The sequence below is a fragment of the Hyla sarda genome, chromosome 5 (assembly GCF_029499605.1).
Source record: "Hyla sarda isolate aHylSar1 chromosome 5, aHylSar1.hap1, whole genome shotgun sequence".
In the NCBI taxonomy this organism is placed as follows: domain Eukaryota; kingdom Metazoa; phylum Chordata; class Amphibia; order Anura; family Hylidae; genus Hyla; species Hyla sarda.
In genome coordinates, this window is record NC_079193.1 from 2,093,943 (window position 1) to 2,112,368 (window position 18,426).

The following is an 18,426-nucleotide window of genomic DNA, read 5'->3' on the forward strand; positions in this document are numbered from 1 at the left end:
ACTGGTGAACCAGGGTTAGATAATGGTGATGTAGCAGAGCTGGGTATGTAGTACAGTAGTCAGGTGAACCAGGGTTAGATAATGGTGATGTAGCAGAGCTGGGTATGTAGTACAGTACTGGTGAACCAGGGTTAGATAATGGTGATGTAGCAGAGCTGGGTATGTAGTACAGTAGTCAGGTGAACCAGGGTTAGATAATGGTGATGTAGCAGAGCTGGGTATGTAGTACAGTACTGGTGAACCAGGGTTAGATAATGGTGATGTAGCAGAGCTGGGTATGTAGTACAGTACTGGTGAACCAGGGTTAGATAATGGTGATGTAGCAGAGCTGGGTATGTAGTACAGTACTGGTGAACCAGGGTTAGATAATGGTGATGTAGCAGAGCTGGGTATGTAGTACAGTACTGGTGAACCAGGGTTAGATAATGGTGATGTAGCAGAGCTGGGTATGTAGTACAGTACTGGTGAACCAGGGTTAGATAATGGTGATGTAGCAGAGCTGGGTATGTAGTACAGTACTGGTGAACCAGGGTTAGATAATGGTGATGTAGCAGAGCTGGGTATGTAGTACAGTAGTCAGGTGAACCAGGGTTAGATAATGGTGATGTAGCAGAGCTGGGTATGTAGTACAGTACTGGTGAACCAGGGTTAGATAATGGTGATGTAGCAGAGCTGGGTATGTAGTACAGTAGTCTGGTGAACCAGGGTTAGATAATGGTGATGTAGCAGAGCTGGGTATGTAGTACAGTACTGGTGAACCAGGGTTAGATAATGGTGATGTAGCAGAGCTGGGTATGTAGTACAGTACTGGTGAACCAGGGTTAGATAATGGTGATGTAGCAGAGCTGGGTATGTAGTACAGTACTGGTGAACCAGGGTTAGATAATGGTGATGTAGCAGAGCTGGGTATGTAGTACAGTACTGGTGAACCAGGGTTAGATAATGGTGATGTAGCAGAGCTGGGTATGTAGTACAGTACTGGTGAACCAGGGTTAGATAATGGTGATGTAGCAGAGCTGGGTATGTAGTACAGTACTGGTGAACCAGGGTTAGATAATGGTGATGTAGCAGAGCTGGGTATGTAGTACAGTACTGGTGAACCAGGGTTAGATAATGGTGATGTAGCAGAGCTGGGTATGTAGTACAGTACTGGTGAACCAGGGTTAGATAATGGTGATGTAGCAGAGCTGGGTATGTAGTACAGTACTGGTGAACCAGGGTTAGATAATGGTGATGTAGCAGAGCTGGGTATGTAGTACAGTACTGGTGAACCAGGGTTAGATAATGGTGATGTAGCAGAGCTGGGTATGTAGTACAGTAGTCAGGTGAACCAGGGTTAGATAATGGTGATGTAGCAGAGCTGGGTATGTAGTACAGTACTGGTGAACCAGGGTTAGATAATGGTGATGTAGCAGAGCTGGGTATGTAGTACAGTACTGGTGAACCAGGGTTAGATAATGGTGATGTAGCAGAGCTGGGTATGTAGTACAGTAGTCAGGTGAACCAGGGTTAGATAATGGTGATGTAGCAGAGCTGGGTATGTAGTACAGTACTGGTGAACCAGGGTTAGATAATGGTGATGTAGCAGAGCTGGGTATGTAGTACAGTACTGGTGAACCAGGGTTAGATAATGGTGATGTAGCAGAGCTGGGTATGTAGTACAGTAGTCAGGTGAACCAGGGTTAGATAATGGTGATGTAGCAGAGCTGGGTATGTAGTACAGTACTGGTGAACCAGGGTTAGATAATGGTGATGTAGCAGAGCTGGGTATGTAGTACAGTACTGGTGAACCAGGGTTAGATAATGGTGATGTAGCAGAGCTGGGTATGTAGTACAGTACTGGTGAACCAGGGTTAGATAATGGTGATGTAGCAGAGCTGGGTATGTAGTACAGTACTGGTGAACCAGGGTTAGATAATGGTGATGTAGCAGAGCTGGGTATGTAGTACAGTACTGGTGAACCAGGGTTAGATAATGGTGATGTAGCAGAGCTGGGTATGTAGTACAGTATCAGGTGAACCAGGGTTAGATAATGGTGATGTAGCAGAGCTGGGTATGTAGTACAGTACTGGTGAACCAGGGTTAGATAATGGTGATGTAGCAGAGCTGGGTATGTAGTACAGTACTGGTGAACCAGGGTTAGATAATGGTGATGTAGCAGAGCTGGGTATGTAGTACAGTACTGGTGAACCAGGGTTAGATAATGGTGATGTAGCAGAGCTGGGTATGTAGTACAGTAGTCAGGTGAACCAGGGTTAGATAATGGTGATGTAGCAGAGCTGGGTATGTAGTACAGTACTGGTGAACCAGGGTTAGATAATGGTGATGTAGCAGAGCTGGGTATGTAGTACAGTACTGGTGAACCAGGGTTAGATAATGGTGATGTAGCAGAGCTGGGTATGTAGTACAGTACTGGTGAACCAGGGTTAGATAATGGTGATGTAGCAGAGCTGGGTATGTAGTACAGTACTGGTGAACCAGGGTTAGATAATGGTGATGTAGCAGAGCTGGGTATGTAGTACAGTACTGGTGAACCAGGGTTAGATAATGGTGATGTAGCAGAGCTGGGTATGTAGTACAGTACTGGTGAACCAGGGTTAGATAATGGTGATGTAGCAGAGCTGGGTATGTAGTACAGTACTGGTGAACCAGGGTTAGATAATGGTGATGTAGCAGAGCTGGGTATGTAGTACAGTAGTCAGGTGAACCAGGGTTAGATAATGGTGATGTAGCAGAGCTGGGTATGTAGTACAGTACTGGTGAACCAGGGTTAGATAATGGTGATGTAGCAGAGCTGGGTATGTAGTACAGTACTGGTGAACCAGGGTTAGATAATGGTGATGTAGCAGAGCTGGGTATGTAGTACAGTAGTCAGGTGAACCAGGGTTAGATAATGGTGATGTAGCAGAGCTGGGTATGTAGTACAGTACTGGTGAACCAGGGTTAGATAATGGTGATGTAGCAGAGCTGGGTATGTAGTACAGTACTGGTGAACCAGGGTTAGATAATGGTGATGTAGCAGAGCTGGGTATGTAGTACAGTAGTCAGGTGAACCAGGGTTAGATAATGGTGATGTAGCAGAGCTGGGTATGTAGTACAGTACTGGTGAACCAGGGTTAGATAATGGTGATGTAGCAGAGCTGGGTATGTAGTACAGTACTGGTGAACCAGGGTTAGATAATGGTGAGAACTTACGGACCAGGGTTAGATAATGGTGATGTAGCAGAGCTGGGTATGTAGTACAGTACTGGTGAACCAGGGAAGGGTTAGATAATGGTGATGTAGCAGAGCTGGGTATGTAGTACAGTAGTCAGGTGAACCAGGGTTAGATAATGGTGATGTAGCAGAGCTGGGTATGTAGTACAGTACTGGTGAACCAGGGTTAGATAATGGTGATGTAGCAGAGCTGGGTATGTAGTACAGTACTCAGGTGATCCAGGGTTAGATAATGGTGATGTAGCAGAGCTGGGTATGTAGTACAGTACTGGTGAACCAGGGTTAGATAATGGTGATGTAGCAGAGCTGGGTATGTAGTACAGTACTGGTGAACCAGGGTTAGATAATGGTGATGTAGCAGAGCTGGGTATGTAGTACAGTACTGGTAAACCAGGGTTAGATAATGGTGATGTAGCAGAGGCTGGGTATGTAGTACAGTAGTCAGGTGAACCAGGGTTAGATAATGGTGATGTAGCAGAGCTGGGTATGTAGTACAGTACTGGTGAACCAGGGTTAGATAATGGTGATGTAGCAGAGCTGGGTATGTAGTACAGTACTGGTGAACCAGGGTTAGATAATGGTGATGTAGCAGAGCTGGGTATGTAGTACAGTAGTCAGGTGAACCAGGGTTAGATAATGGTGATGTAGCAGAGCTGGGTATGTAGTACAGTACTGGTGAACCAGGGTTAGATAATGGTGATGTAGCAGAGCTGGGTATGTAGTACAGTACTGGTGAACCAGGGTTAGATAATGGTGATGTAGCAGAGCTGGGTATGTAGTACAGTACTGGTGAACCAGGGTTAGATAATGGTGATGTAGCAGAGCTGGGTATGTAGTACAGTAGTCAGGGTGAACCAGGGTTAGATAATGGTGATGTAGCAGAGCTGGGTATGTAGTACAGTACTGGTGAACCAGGGTTAGATAATGGTGATGTAGCAGAGCTGGGTATGTAGTACAGTAGTCAGGTGATCCAGGGTTAGATAATGGTGATGTAGCAGAGCTGGGTATGTAGTACAGTACTGGTGAACCAGGGTTAGATAATGGTGATGTAGCAGAGCTGGGTATGTAGTACAGTACTGGTGAACCAGGGTTAGATAATGGTGATGTAGCAGAGCTGGGTATGTAGTACAGTACTGGTGAACCAGGGTTAGATAATGGTGATGTAGCAGAGCTGGGTATGTAGTACAGTAGTCAGGTGATCCAGGGTTAGATAATGGTGATGTAGCAGAGCTGGGTATGTAGTACAGTACTGGTGAACCAGGGTTAGATAATGGTGATGTAGCAGAGCTGGGTATGTAGTACAGTAGTCAGGTGAACCAGGGTTGGATAATGGTGATGTAGCAGAGCTGGGTATGTAGTACAGTAGTCAGGTGATCCAGGGTTAGATAATGGTGATGTAGCAGAGCTGGGTATGTAGTACAGTACTGGTGAACCAGGGTTAGATAATGGTGATGTAGCAGAGCTGGGTATGTAGTACAGTACTGGTGAACCAGGGTTAGATAATGGTGATGTAGCAGAGCTGGGTATGTAGTACAGTACTGGTGAACCAGGGTTAGATAATGGTGATGTAGCAGAGCTGGGTATGTAGTACAGTAGTCAGGTGAACCAGGGTTAGATAATGGTGATGTAGCAGAGCTGGGTATGTAGTACAGTAGTCAGGTGAACCAGGGTTAGATAATGGTGATGTAGCAGAGCTGGGTATGTAGTACAGTAGTCAGGTGAACCAGGGTTAGATAATGGTGATGTAGCAGAGCTAGGTATGTAGTACAGTAGTCAGGTGAACCAGGGTTAGATAATGGTGATGTAGCAGAGCTGGGTATGTAGTACAGTAGTGGTAGTCAGGTGAACCAGGGTTAGATAATGGTGATGTAGCAGAGCTGGGTATGTAGTACAGTAGTCGTAGTCAGGTGATCCAGGGTTAGATAATGATGATGTAGCAGAGCTGGGTATGCAGTACAGTAGTCATAGTCAGGTGAGCCAGGGTTAGATAATGGTGATGTAGCAGAGCTGGGTATGTAGTACAGTAGTCGTAGTCAGGTGATCCAGGGTTAGATAATGGTGATGTAGCAGAGCTGGGTATGCTGTACAGTATTCGTGGTCAGGCGAGCCAGGGTTAGATAATGGTGATGTAGCAGAGCTGGGTATGTAGTACAGTAGTCAGGTGAACCAGGGTTAGATAATGGTGATGTAGCAGGGCTGGGTATGTAGTACAGTAGTCAGGTGAACCAGGGTTAGATAATGGTGATGTAGCAGAGCTGGGTATGTAGTACAGTAGTCATGTGAACCAGGGTTAGATAATGGTGATGTAGCAGAGCTGGGTATGCTGTACAGTAGTGGTAGTCAGGTGATCCAGGGTTAGATAATGGTGATGTAGTAGAGCTGGGTATGTAGTACAGTAGTGGTAGTCAGGTGATCCAGGGTTAGATAATGGTGATGTAGCAGAGCTGGGTATGTAGTACAGTAGTCTTAGTCAGGTGAGCCAGGGTTAGATAATGGTGATGTAGCAGAGCTGGGTATGCAGTACAGTAGTCGTAGTTAGGTGAGCCAGGGTTAGATAATGGTGATGTAGCAGAGCTGGGTATGTAGTACAGTACTGGTGAACCAGGGTTAGATAATGGTGATGTAGCAGAGCTGGGTATGTAGTACAGTAGTCGTAGTCAGGTGAACCAGGGATAGATAATGGTGATGTAGCAGAGCTGGGTATGTAGTACAGTAGTCACAGTCAGGTGAGCCAGGGTTAGATAATGGTGATGTAGCAGAGCTGGGTATGCAGTACAGTAGTCATAGTCAGGTGAGCCAGGGTTAGATAATGGTGATGTAGCAGAGCTGGGTATGTAGTACAGTAGTGGTAGTCAGTTGATCCAGGGTTAGATAATAGTGATGTAGCAGAGCTGGGTATGTAATACAGTAGTGGTAGTCAGGTGATTCAGGGTTAGATAATGGTGATGTAGTAGAGCTGGGTATGTAGTACAGTACTGGTGACCCAGGGTTATATAATGGTGATGTAGCAGAGCTGGGTATGCAGTACAGTAGTCATAGTCAGGTGAGCCAGGGTTAGATAATGGTGATGTAGCAGAGCTGGGTATGTAGTACAGTAGTGGTAGTCAGTTGATCCAGGGTTAGATAATAGTGATGTAGCAGAGCTGGGTATGTAGTACAGTAGTGGTAGTCAGGTGATTCAGGGTTAGATAATGGTGATGTAGCAGAGCTGGGTATGCTGTACAGTAGTCGTAGTCAGGTGAGCCAGGGTTAGATAATGGTGATGTAGCAGAGCTGGGTATGCAGTACAGTAGTCGTAGTCAGGTGAGCCAGGGTTCAGTCATGGTGATGTAGCAGAGCTTGGTACGCAGTACAGTAGTCGTGGTCAGGCGAGCCATGGTTCAGTCATGGTGATGTAGCAGAGCTGGGTATGCTGTACAGTAGTCGTAGTCAGGTGAGCCAGGGTTAGATAATGGTGATGTAGCAGAGCTGGGTATGCTGTACAGTAGTCGTGGTCAGGCGAGCCAGGGTTCAGTCATGGTGATGTAGCAGAGCTGGGTATGCAGTACAGTAGTCGTAGTCAGGTGAGCCAGGGTTAGATAATGGTGATGTAGCAGAGCTGGGTATGCTGTACAGTAGTCGTGGTCAGGCGAGCCAGGGTTAGATAATGGTGATGTAGCAGAGCTGGGTATGTAGTACAGTAGTCGTAGTCAGGTGAACCAGGGTTAGATAATGGTGATGTAGCAGAGCTGGGTACGCAGTACAGTAGTCGTAGTCAGGTGAGCCAGGGTTCAGTCATGGTGATGTAGCAGAGCTGGGTATGCTGTACAGTAGTCGTAGTCAGGTGAACCAGGGTTAGATAATGGTGATGTAGCACAGTTGGGTACGCAGTACAGTAGTCGTAGTCAGGTGAGCCAGGGTTCAGTCATGGTGATGTAGCAGAGCTGGGTATGTAGTACAGTAGTCGTAGTCAGGTGAGCCAGGGTTAGATAATGTTGATGTAGCAGAGCTGGGTATGCTGTACAGTAGTCGTGGTCAGGCGAGCCAGGGTTCAGTCATGGTGATGTAGCAGAGCTGGGTATGTAGTACAGTAGTTGTGGTCAGGCGAGCCAGGGTTCAGTCATGGTGATGTAGCAGAGTTCGGTTTGCCAAGCAGGCTGTACAATAGTCAGACAAGAGGTAGTCAGGTAAGTAGTTGGTCACGCCCGGCTTTGGTAATCCTGGTGTAGCAGAGCTGGGCATGCAGTACAATAGTGGAAGGGCACATACTTTAGGCCAGTGTCTCCCAACCAGGGTGCCTCCAGCCTTTGGCTATCCGGGCATGCTGGGAGCTGTAGTTTTGCAACAGCTGGAGGCACCCTGGTTGGGAATCACTTCTTTAGGCCATGCAGTCTCTCCATCAGAAATGTCCCATTGTCATGTGATGTCCAGGGGGTCACATACATGTGTGTCTCTCCATGCAGTAATGCCCCCAGGGTCACGTGATGCGGTCATGTGACGGTAATGGTGGGAATGGGGTGGTGAGGGGGCCACTTATCTCCCTGTAATGATCTGTCGATGACTGGGGCCCCGTGAGCTCTCGATCGGCCCCTGATAAAGCACGTGGCGCCGTTTAATGATTAATGGCCGCTCATTGAGGAGGCGCCTCTGATCTCCATTCATGGGCCGGTAAATCATTAATGGCCCAGTGACCACCGGGCCCGGCGTCCTCTGCAGGTAAACTGAAGGTTACACAGACCTTCTATGGGATTTCTGTCCATCACATGACCTCATTATCAAAGGACCAAGACAATCGAGGATTGTAACAAACCCTCTGCTGTGAGAAGCACTGGGCCAGGAAACAGGGCACAAGATATTCCACTGGCAGAGGAAATCGTCTGTGCTGCTTATATTCCAGGTTATTTTATATTATGGGGGGCATAGGGGTCTGTAAGGGGGAGGGGGGGGGGGGGGGCAGCGGGGTCTGTAAGGGGGAGGGGGGGGGGGGGACAGCGGGGTCTGTAAGGAGGAGGGAGGGGGGACAGCGGGGTCTGTAATGAGGAGGGGGGGGGACAGCAGGGTCTGTAAGGAGGAGGGGGGGGACAGCAGGGTCTGTAAGGGGGAGGGGGGGGGGGACAGCGGGGTCTGTAAGGAGGAGGGAGGGGGACAGCGGGGTCTGTAAGGGGGAGGGAGGGGGACAGCGGGGTCTGTAAGGAGGAGGGAGGGGGGGGACAGCAGGGTCTGTAAGGAGGAGGGAGGGGGGGACAGCGGGGTCTGTAAGGAGGAGGGGGGACAGCGGGGTCTGTAAGGAGGAGGGGGGACAGCGGGGTCTGTAAGGAGGAGGGAGGGGGGGGACAGAGGTCTGTAAGGAGGAGGGAGGGGGGGACAGCGGGGTCTGTAAGGAGGAGGGTGGGGGGGACAGCAGGGTCTGTAAGGGGGAGGGTAGGGGACAGCAGGGTCTGTAAGGGGGAGGGGGGGGACAGCGGGGGTCTGTAAGGAGGAGGGAGGGGGGACAGCGGGGTCTGTAAGGAGGAGTGGGGGGACAGCAGGGTCTGTAAGGAGGAGGGGGGGGGGGGCAACAGGGTCTGTAAGGGGGAGGGGGGGGACAGCGGGGTCTGTAAGGAGGAGGGGGGGGGGACAGCGGGGTCTGTAAGGAGGAGGGGGGGGGGACAGCAGGGTCTGTAAGGGGGAGGGGGGGGGACAGCAGGGTCTGTAAGGGGGAGGGGGGGGACAGCGGGGTCTGTAAGAGAGGAGGGAGGGGGACAGCGGGGTCTGTAAGGGGGAGGGAGGGGGACAGCGGGTCTGTAAGGAGGAGGGAGGGGGGACAGCGGGGTCTGTAAGGAGGAGGGAGGGGGGGGGGGACAGCAGGGTCTGTAAGGAGGAGGGAGGGGGGACAGCGGGGTCTGTAAGGAGGAGTGGGGGGACAGCAGGGTCTGTAAGGAGGAGGGGGGGGGCAGCAGGGTCTGTAAGGGGGAGGGGGGGGGACAGCGGGGTCTGTAAGGAGGAGGGGGGGACAGCGGGGTCTGTAAGGAGGAGGGGGGGGGGACAGCAGGGTCTGTAAGGAGGAGGGGGGGGACAGCAGGGTCTGTAAGGGGGAGGGGGGGGACAGCGGGGTCTGTAAGGAGGAGGGAGGGGGACAGCGGGGTCTGTAAGGGGGAGGGAGGGGGACAGCGGGGTCTGTAAGGAGGAGGGAGGGGGGACAGCGGGGTCTGTAAGGAGGAGGGAGGGGGGGACAGCAGGGTCTGTAAGGAGGAGGGAGGGGGGGACAGCGGGGTCTGTAAGGAGGAGGGGGGACAGCGGGGTCTGTAAGGAGGAGGGGGGACAGCGGGGTCTGTAAGGAGGAGGGAGGGGGGACAGAGGTCTGTAAGGAGGAGGGAGGGGGGACAGCGGGGTCTGTAAGGAGGAGTGGGGGGACAGCAGGGTCTGTAAGGAGGAGGGGGGGGACAGCAGGGTCTGTAAGGAGGAGGGAGGGGGGACAGCGGGGTCTGTAAGGAGGAGTGGGGGGACAGCAGGGTCTGTAAGGAGGAGGGGGGGGGGACAGCAGGGTCTGTAAGGGGGAGGGGGGGGACAGCGGGGTCTGTAAGGAGGAGGGGGGGGGGACAGCGGGGTCTGTAAGGAGGAGGGGGGGGGGGGAAAGCAGGGTCTGTAAGGAGGAGGGGGGGGGACAGCAGGGTCTGTAAGGGGGAGGGGGGGGACAGCGGGGTCTGTAAGGAGGAGGGAGGGGGACAGCGGGGTCTGTAAGGGGAGGGAGGGGGACAGCGGGGTCTGTAAGGAGGAGGGAGGGGGGACAGCGGGGTCTGTAAGGAGGAGGGAGGGGGGGACAGCAGGGTCTGTAAGGAGGAGGGAGGGGGGGACAGCAGGGTCTGTAAGGAGGAGGGGGGACAGCGGGGTCTGTAAGGAGGAGGGGGGACAGCGGGGTCTGTAAGGAGGAGGGAGGGGGGACAGAGGTCTGTAAGGAGGAGGGAGGGGGGACAGCGGGGTCTGTAAGGAGGAGGGAGGGGGGACAGAGGTCTGTAAGGAGGAGGGAGGGGGGACAGCGGGGTCTGTAAGGAGGAGGGAGGGGGCCAGAGGGGTCTGTAAGAAGGAGGGGGGGACAGCGGGGTCTGTAAGGAGGAGGGGGGGAACAGCGGGGTCTGTAAGGAGGAGGGAGGGGGGGACAGAGGTCTGTAAGGAGGAGGGAGGGGGGACAGCGGGGTCTGTAAGGATGAGGGACGGGGACAGGGAGGTCTGTAAGGAGGAGGGGGGGAACAGCGGGGTCTGTAAGGAGGAGGGAGGGGGGACAGAGGTCTGTAAGGAGGAGGGAGGGGGGACAGCAGGGTCTGTAGGGAGGAGGGAGGGGGGGACAGAGAGGTCTGTAAGGAGGAGGGAGGGGGGACAGCAGGGTCTGTAAGGAGGAGGGAGGGGGGACAGGGAGGTCTGTAAGGAGGAGGGAGGGGGGACAGGGAGGTCTTTAAGGAGGAGGGAGGGGGGACAAAGAGGTCTGTAAGGAGGAGGGAGGGGGGACAGAGAGGTCTGTAAGGAGGAGGGATGGGGGGACAAAGAGGTATGTAAGGAGGAGGGAGGGGACAGAGGTGTCTGTAAGGTGGAGGGAGGGGGACAGCGGGGTCTGTAAGGAGGAGGGAGGGGGAGAGAGGGGTCTATAAGGAGGAGGGAGGGGGAGAGAGGGGTCTATAAGGTGGAGGGAGGAGGTACAGCGGGGTCTGTAAGGAGGAGGGAGGGGGAGAGAGGGGTCTATAAGGAGGAGGGAGGGGGGACAGCGGGGAATGTAAGTAGGAGGGAGGAGGGACAGAGAGGTTTGTAAGGAGGAGGGAGGGGGGCAGAGGGGTCTGTAAGGAGGAGGGAGAATGGGGGGGACAGAGGGGTCTGTAAGGAGGAGGGAGGGAGGGACAGAGAGGTCTGTAGGGAGGAGGGAGGGGGGACAGTGGGGTCTGTAGGGAGGAGGGAGGGGGGACAGTGGGGTCTGTAGGGAGGAGGGAGGGGGGACAGAGAGGTCTGTAAGGAGGAGGTAGGGGGGACAGCAGGGTCTGCAAGGAGGTGGGAGGGGGAGAGAGGAGTCTATAAGGAGGATGGATGGGGGGGACAGTGGGGTCTGTAAGGAGGAGGGAGGGGGACAGAGAGGTCTGTAAGGAGGAGAGAGGGGGGCAGAGGGGTCTGTAAGGAGGAGGTCGGGGGGACATAGAGGGCTGTAAGGAGGAGGGCAGAGGGGTCTGTAAGGAGGGGGGCAGAGGGGTCTGTAAGGAGGAGGGAGGGGGACAAAGAGGTCTGTAAGGAGGAGGGAGGGGGAACAGCAGGGTCTGTAGGGAGGAGGGAGGGGAGGACAGAGATGTCTGTAAGGAGGAGGGAGGGGGACAGGGAGGTCTGTAAGGAGGAGGGAGGGGGGACAGCAGGGTCTGTAGGGAGGAGGGAGGGGGGGACAGAGAGGTCTGTAAGGAGGAGGGAGGGGGGACAGCAGGGTCTGTAAGGAGGAGGGAGGGGGACAGAGGTGTCTGTAAGGTGGAGGGAGGGGGACAGCGGGGTCTGTAAGGAGGAGGGAGGGGGAGAGAGGGGTCTATAAGGAGGAGGGAGGGGGGACAGCAGGGAATGTAAGTAGGAGGGAGGAGGGACAGAGAGGTTTGTAAGGAGGAGGGAGGGGGGCAGAGGGGTCTGTAAGGAGGAGGGAGAATGGGGGGGACAGAGAGGTCTGTAGGGAGGAGGGAGGGGGGACAGTGGGGTCTGTAGGGAGGATGGAGGGGGGGACAGAGAGGTCTGTAAGGAGGAGATAGGGGGGACAGCAGGGTCTGCAAGGAGGTGGGAGGGGGAGAGAGGAGTCTATAAGGAGGATGGATGGGGGGACAGAGGGGTCTGTAAGGAGGAGGGAGGGGGGACAGAGAGTTCTGTAAGGAGGAGAGAGGGGGCAGAGGGGTCTGTAAGGAGGAGGTCGGGGGGACATAGAGGGCTGTAAGGAGGAGGGCAGAGGGGTCTGTAAGGAGGGGGGGCAGAGGGGTCTGTAAGGAGGAGGGAGGGGGGGGACAGAGGGGTCTGTAAGGAGGAGGACGGGGGGACATAGAGGGCTGTAAGGAGGGGGGGAAGAGGGGTCTGTAAGGAGGGGGGCAGAGGGGTCTGTAAGGAGGGGGGCAGAGGGGTCTGTAAGGAGGGGGGCAGAGGGGTCTGTAGGGGGGGGGATAGAGGGATCTGTAGGGAGGACAGAGAAGTCTAAGAAGACTCAGGATGTGACCTCGGGAATATTTTGCGCTGTCCCATTAGGTTTACCAGGACTTGGGGCACTTGTGGGTCCGGCGCGGGGCGCTCCCTCCTGCAGCTGCAGAATATTTCAGCTCTGACATCTGGACTCCCCAGGTCCCAGCTACTTAGAGGAAACGTCTGACACCAGTCGTCTGCAGATGCCAGCGGAACGCCATTGGAACGTGAAGGCATTCCAGCTGTGCGAGTAAGAATGTAGTCCTCCAGGGGCCCGCGGGGCCTCATCCTGCCAGCAGCGGGCACCACATGGCACTGAGTGAGCGGCCTACAGCTGAAGTGATCGTTACAATGTGTCACCTCAGATCCCCATCCTGTGTATTACAACATCTGCCTGCAAACAGCTGATCCCTTCACTGCTGCGGGTTCGTTACCATGTGTTTCCTGCCATTTGCCTGGGCGTAAGTCATGTGTCTTGTGACAGTCTATATAAATAGCGCAGATCTGAGTGTTGTCCGCGCTGGAGTAAGATTGCGATAAATATTGTGACATTCCACACAAAATACGACACATTCACATTGCAAAAACAAAGCAAATTTAACTTAATCTGAGAAGTTTTGTTAAAATAACTTAAACCGCGTGGAAGGGAAAAATTTGCTAAATTTGTGCGCAAAATGTCATTTCCGTAATTATTTGCAACACAAAGAAGCGGCGTACATACAAATCCCCCATAGGAACCGTCATGGTGACCGCATGGATATTTACGGGAGATTCTATTATTGGGGGTCATCCTCTACAGTGAAGTGCACCCCCTGTATTATTGGGGTCATCCTCTACAATGAAGTGCACCCGCTGTATTATTGGGGTCATCCTCTACAGTGAAGTGCACCCCCTGTATTATTGGGGTCATCCTCTACAATGAAGTGCACCCGCTGTATTATTGGGGTCATCCTCTGCAATGAAGTGCACCCCCTGTATTATTGGGGTCATTCTCTACAATGAAGTGCACCCCCTGTATTATTGGGGTCATCCCCTACAGTGAAGTGCACCCCCTGTATTATAGGGGGTCATCCTCTACAGTGAAGTGCACCCTCTGTATTATTGGGGTCATCCTCTACAATGAAGTGCACCCCCTGTATTATTGGGGTCATCCTCTACAGTGAAGTGCACCCCCTGTATTATTGGGGTCATCCTCTACAGTGAAGTGCACCCCCTGTATTATTGGGGTCATCCTCTACAATGAAGTGCACCCCCTGTATTATTGGGGTCATCCTCTACAATGAAGTGCACCCCCTGTATTATTGGGGGTCATCCTCTACAGTGAAGTGCACCCCCTGTATTATTGGGGTCATCCTCTACAATGAAGTGCACCCCCTGTATTATTGGGGTCATCCTCTACAGTGAAGTGCACCCCCTGTATTATTGGGGTCATCCCCTACAGTGAAGTGCACCCCCTGTATTATAGGGGGTCATCCTCTACAGTGAAGTGCACCCTCTGTATTATTGGGGTCATCCTCTACAATGAAGTGCACCCCCTGTATTATTGGGGTCATCCTCTACAGTGAAGTGCACCCCTTGTATTATTGGGGTCATCCTCTACAATGAAGTGCACCCCCTGTATTATTGGGGTCATCCTCTACAGTGAAGTGCACCCCCTGTATTATTGGGGTCATCCTCTACAGTGAAGTGCACCCCCTGTATTATTGGGGTCATCATCTACAGTGAAGTACATCCCCTGTATTATTGGGGGTCATCCTCTACAATGAAGTGCACCCCCTGTATTATTGGGGTCATCCTCTACAATGAAGTGCATCCCCTGTATTATTGGGGGTCATCCTCTACAGTGAAGTGCATCCCCTGTATTATTGGGGGTCATCCTCTACAATGAAGTGCACCCCCTGTATTATTGGGGTAATCCTCTACAATGAAGTGCACCCCCTGTATTATTGGGGTCATCCTCTACAATGAAGTGCACCCCCTGTATTATTGGGGGTCATTCTCTACAATGAAGTGCACCCCCTGTATTATTGGGGTCATTCTCTACAATGAAGTGCACCCCCTGTATTATTGGGGCATCCTCTACAATGAAGTGCACCCCCTGTATTATTGGGGGTCATCCTCTACAATGAAGTGCACCCCCTGTATTATTGGGGTCATCCTCTACAGTGAAGTGCACTCCCTGTATTATTGGGGTCATCCTCTACAATGAAGTGCACCCCCTGTATTATTGGGGCATTCTCTACAATAAAGTGCACCCCCTGTATTATTGGGGGTCATCCTCTACAATGAAGTGCACCCCCTGTATTATTGGGGTCATCCTCTACAATGAAGTGCACCCCCTGTATTATTGGGGTCATCCGCTACAATGAAGTGCACCCCCTGTATTTTTGGGTGTCATCCTCTACAATGAAGTGCACCCCCTGTATTATTGGGTGTCATCCTCTACAATGAAGTGCACCCCCTGTATTATTGGGGTCATCCTCTACAATGAAGTGCACCCCCTGTATTATTGGGGTCATCCTCTACAATGAAGTGCACCCCCTGTATTATTGGGGTCATCCTCTACAATGATGTGCACCCCCTGTATTATTGGGGTCATCCTCTACAATGAAGTGCACCCCCTGTATTATTGGGGTCATCCTCTACAATGAAGTGCACCCCCTGTATTATTGGGGTCATCCTCTACAATGAAGTGCACCCCCTGTATTATTGGGGTCATCCTCTACAATGATGTGCACCCCCTGTATTATTGGGGTCATCCTCTACAATGAAGTGCACCCCCTGTATTATTGGGGTCATCCTCTACAATGAAGTGCACCCCCTGTATTATTGGGGTCATCCTCTACAATGAAGTGCACCCCCTGTATTTTTGGGGGTCATCCTCTACAATGAAGTGCACCCCCTGTATTATTGGGGTCATCCTCTACAATGAAGTGCACCCCCTGTATTATTGGGGTCATCCTCTACAATGAAGTGCACCCCCTGTATTTTTGGGGGTCATCCTCTACAATGAAGTGCACCCCCTGTATTTTTGGGGGTCATCCTCTACAATGAAGTGCACCCCCTGTATTTTTGGGGGTCATCCTCTACAATGAAGTGCACCCCCTGTATTTTTGGGGGTCATCCTCTACAATGAAGTGCACCCCCTGTATTTTTTAGGGTCTCCACCCACCAGAGTTTGACATGTTCGATGTAGCCCAGCAGGCCGCTTCCTGTCACGGCGGTCGTTTCAGGCCCCGCCCCCTTTATGAGGTCGCATCATTGTTGTAAAGAAAAGGGAATTCTTGCCAATTCTAAATAAGTTCCGTGTCCCATAAACCAAAACCAGATGTGAGTCCCAAAGACCTGGAACGTGAGAGTCACTTTCCCTTCCAGTCAAATTGCTCGAATGCGACAGACAGCGATCATTTCCAAGCGTCCTGAGTGTACGGTTACAGCCGGCTGTGGTGTGAGTCGGGGGGCAACGCTCTGGAGCAACCACGCAGCCGCACTCCCAGGAATGGCGCAGATCCCGCTGCTCTGCATTCTGTCACATGAGACCCGAGGATCACAGAACAAATCTATGGAAACCTGAGACCCCCAGGGAATCCCCCAAAATTTCTAACAGGGAACGCATGACTCAGCCCAACGTACACCCCCACCGGGAAAACCCTGCACCCCCCCCCCCCACCCCCACACACAGTACATAGATAGATATGAGATAGATAGATATGAGATAGATAGATATGATATAGATAGATATGAGATAGATATATATGAGATAGACAGATAGATAGATATGAGATAATAGATAGATAAATAGATATGAAATAATAGATAGATATGAGATAGATAGATAGATAGACAGACAAAGAATAAGTCAGCCAGCACTTTAGTTGATACCAAACTATTATATGGACCTGGCCTACAGGTGCACGCTACTAGGCTAGATATACAGCAACAGAAGAATACAGCAGCACACTGCCAGCACAAGGATATAGGTGAAACATGAACATGCAGATAAAACATGGAGAACTATACAGCTATGGTGTAATAGATGCAAATGTGAAACTATGAGATAGTGAGGCACTTAGCTCGCAAATTTGTCTCCGCCGGCGGTCAAATAGCTTGGACCGTCCCACCGCGTGCACCTGTAGGCCAGGTCCATATAATAGTTTGGTATCAACTAAAGTGCTGGCTGACTTATTCTTTGTCTGTATTGCACATACGGGGGAGTGGCTACCTCCATGTTGGCCTTGCACCCCACCCACCTCCATTAGGTGTATATAAGGTGTCTTGGATGTTCCAGATCCTGCCATGCTTACTGAACTGTTCACACAGAGGCATATACACAGTGTAGGGTCCGTCCCAAGGAGGCCACCTTATCGCGGTGGGATGGTCCAAGACAAATTTGCGAGCTAAGTGCCTCACTATTTCATAGTTTTACATTTGCATCTATTACACCATAGCTGTATAGTCTCCATGTTTTATCTGCATGTTCATGTTTCATCTATATCCTTGTGCTGGCAGTGTGCTGCTGTATTCTTCTGTTGCTGTATATTTAGCCTAGTAGCGTGCACCTGTAGGCCAGGTCCATATAATAGTTTGGTATCAACTAAAGTGCTGGCTGACTTATTCTTTGTCTAGATAGATAGATAGATAGATAGATAGATAGATAGATAGATAGATAGATATGAGATAGATAGGAGATAGATATGAGATAGATAGGAGATAGATAGATAGATAGATAGATAGATAGATAGATAGATAGATAAGAGATAATAGATAGATATGAGATAATAGATAGATATGAGATAATAGATAGATATGAGATAATAGATAGATATGAGATAGATAGATGGATGGATAGATAGATAGATATGAGATAGATAGATATGAGATAATAGATATGAGATAGATAGATAGATAGATAGATAGAGAGATAGATAGATATGAGATAGATAGATATGAGATAGATATGAGATAGATAGATATGAGATAGATAGATAGATAGATACAATTCTATTCTATTATAGATAAATAGATAGATATGAAAGATAAATAGATAGATATGAAAGATAAATAGATAGATATGAAAGATAAATAGATAGATATGAAAGATAGATAGAGAGATATGAGATAATAGATAGATGGATGGATAGATAGATATGAGATAGATAGATGGATGGATAGATAGATAGATATGAGATAATAGATAGATATGAGATAGATATATATGAGATAGATAGATAGATATGAGATAGATAGATATGAGATAGATAGATATGAGATAGATAGATAGATATGAGATAGATAGATATGAGATAGATAGATATGAGAGATAGATAGATAGATATGAGATAGATAGATAGATAGATAGATAGATAGATATGAGATAGATAGATAGATATGAGATAATAGATAGATAGATAGATATGAGATAGATAGATAGATAGATACAATTCTATTCTATTATAGATAAATAGATAGATATGAAAGATAAATAGATAGATATGAAAGATAGATAGAGAGATATGAGATAACAGATAGATATGAGATAGATAGATAGATAGATAGATATGAGATAGATAGATAGATAGATAGATATGAGATAGATAGATAGATAGATAGATATGAGATAGATAGATAGATATGAGATAGATAGATATGAGATAGATAGATATGAGATAGATAGATAGATAGATAGATAGATAGATAGATAGATAGATAGATATGAGATAGATAGATATGAGATAGATAGATATGAGATGGATAATCTTTACATATACTATATAAGGGGCCCCTTGTTCTGTACTGACTGACAATCAGGGGCCCCAGCAGGAAACCTCTATGATCAGCAGATTGTTCTCCCTAAAGCTGTAATACAATGTAAACATGAGCGGATCATATAGACTGCTCCACCCTCACAGCGGAGACGAGCGGCTGCCGTGACCCTGATCAGTCGCATATGGTGCACAAGAACATTACACGAGATGCAGATGTACCATACACCCATCCCGGGCCCTATTATAGGAAGGGTAAGAGGGGCCAATTTCCAGGGGTCCCCCAGCTTTCCTGGAGCATTAGATATTATTA

General features: G+C 50.2%; 1 protein-coding gene across 4 annotated transcripts in view; it reads right to left on the reverse strand.

The window, feature by feature from the left end:
• Positions 1-18,426, reverse strand: part of WNT9A (Wnt family member 9A) — a 190,365-nt gene that overhangs the window by 136,091 nt on the left and 35,848 nt on the right. The gene's annotated exons all lie outside the window — the stretch shown is intronic.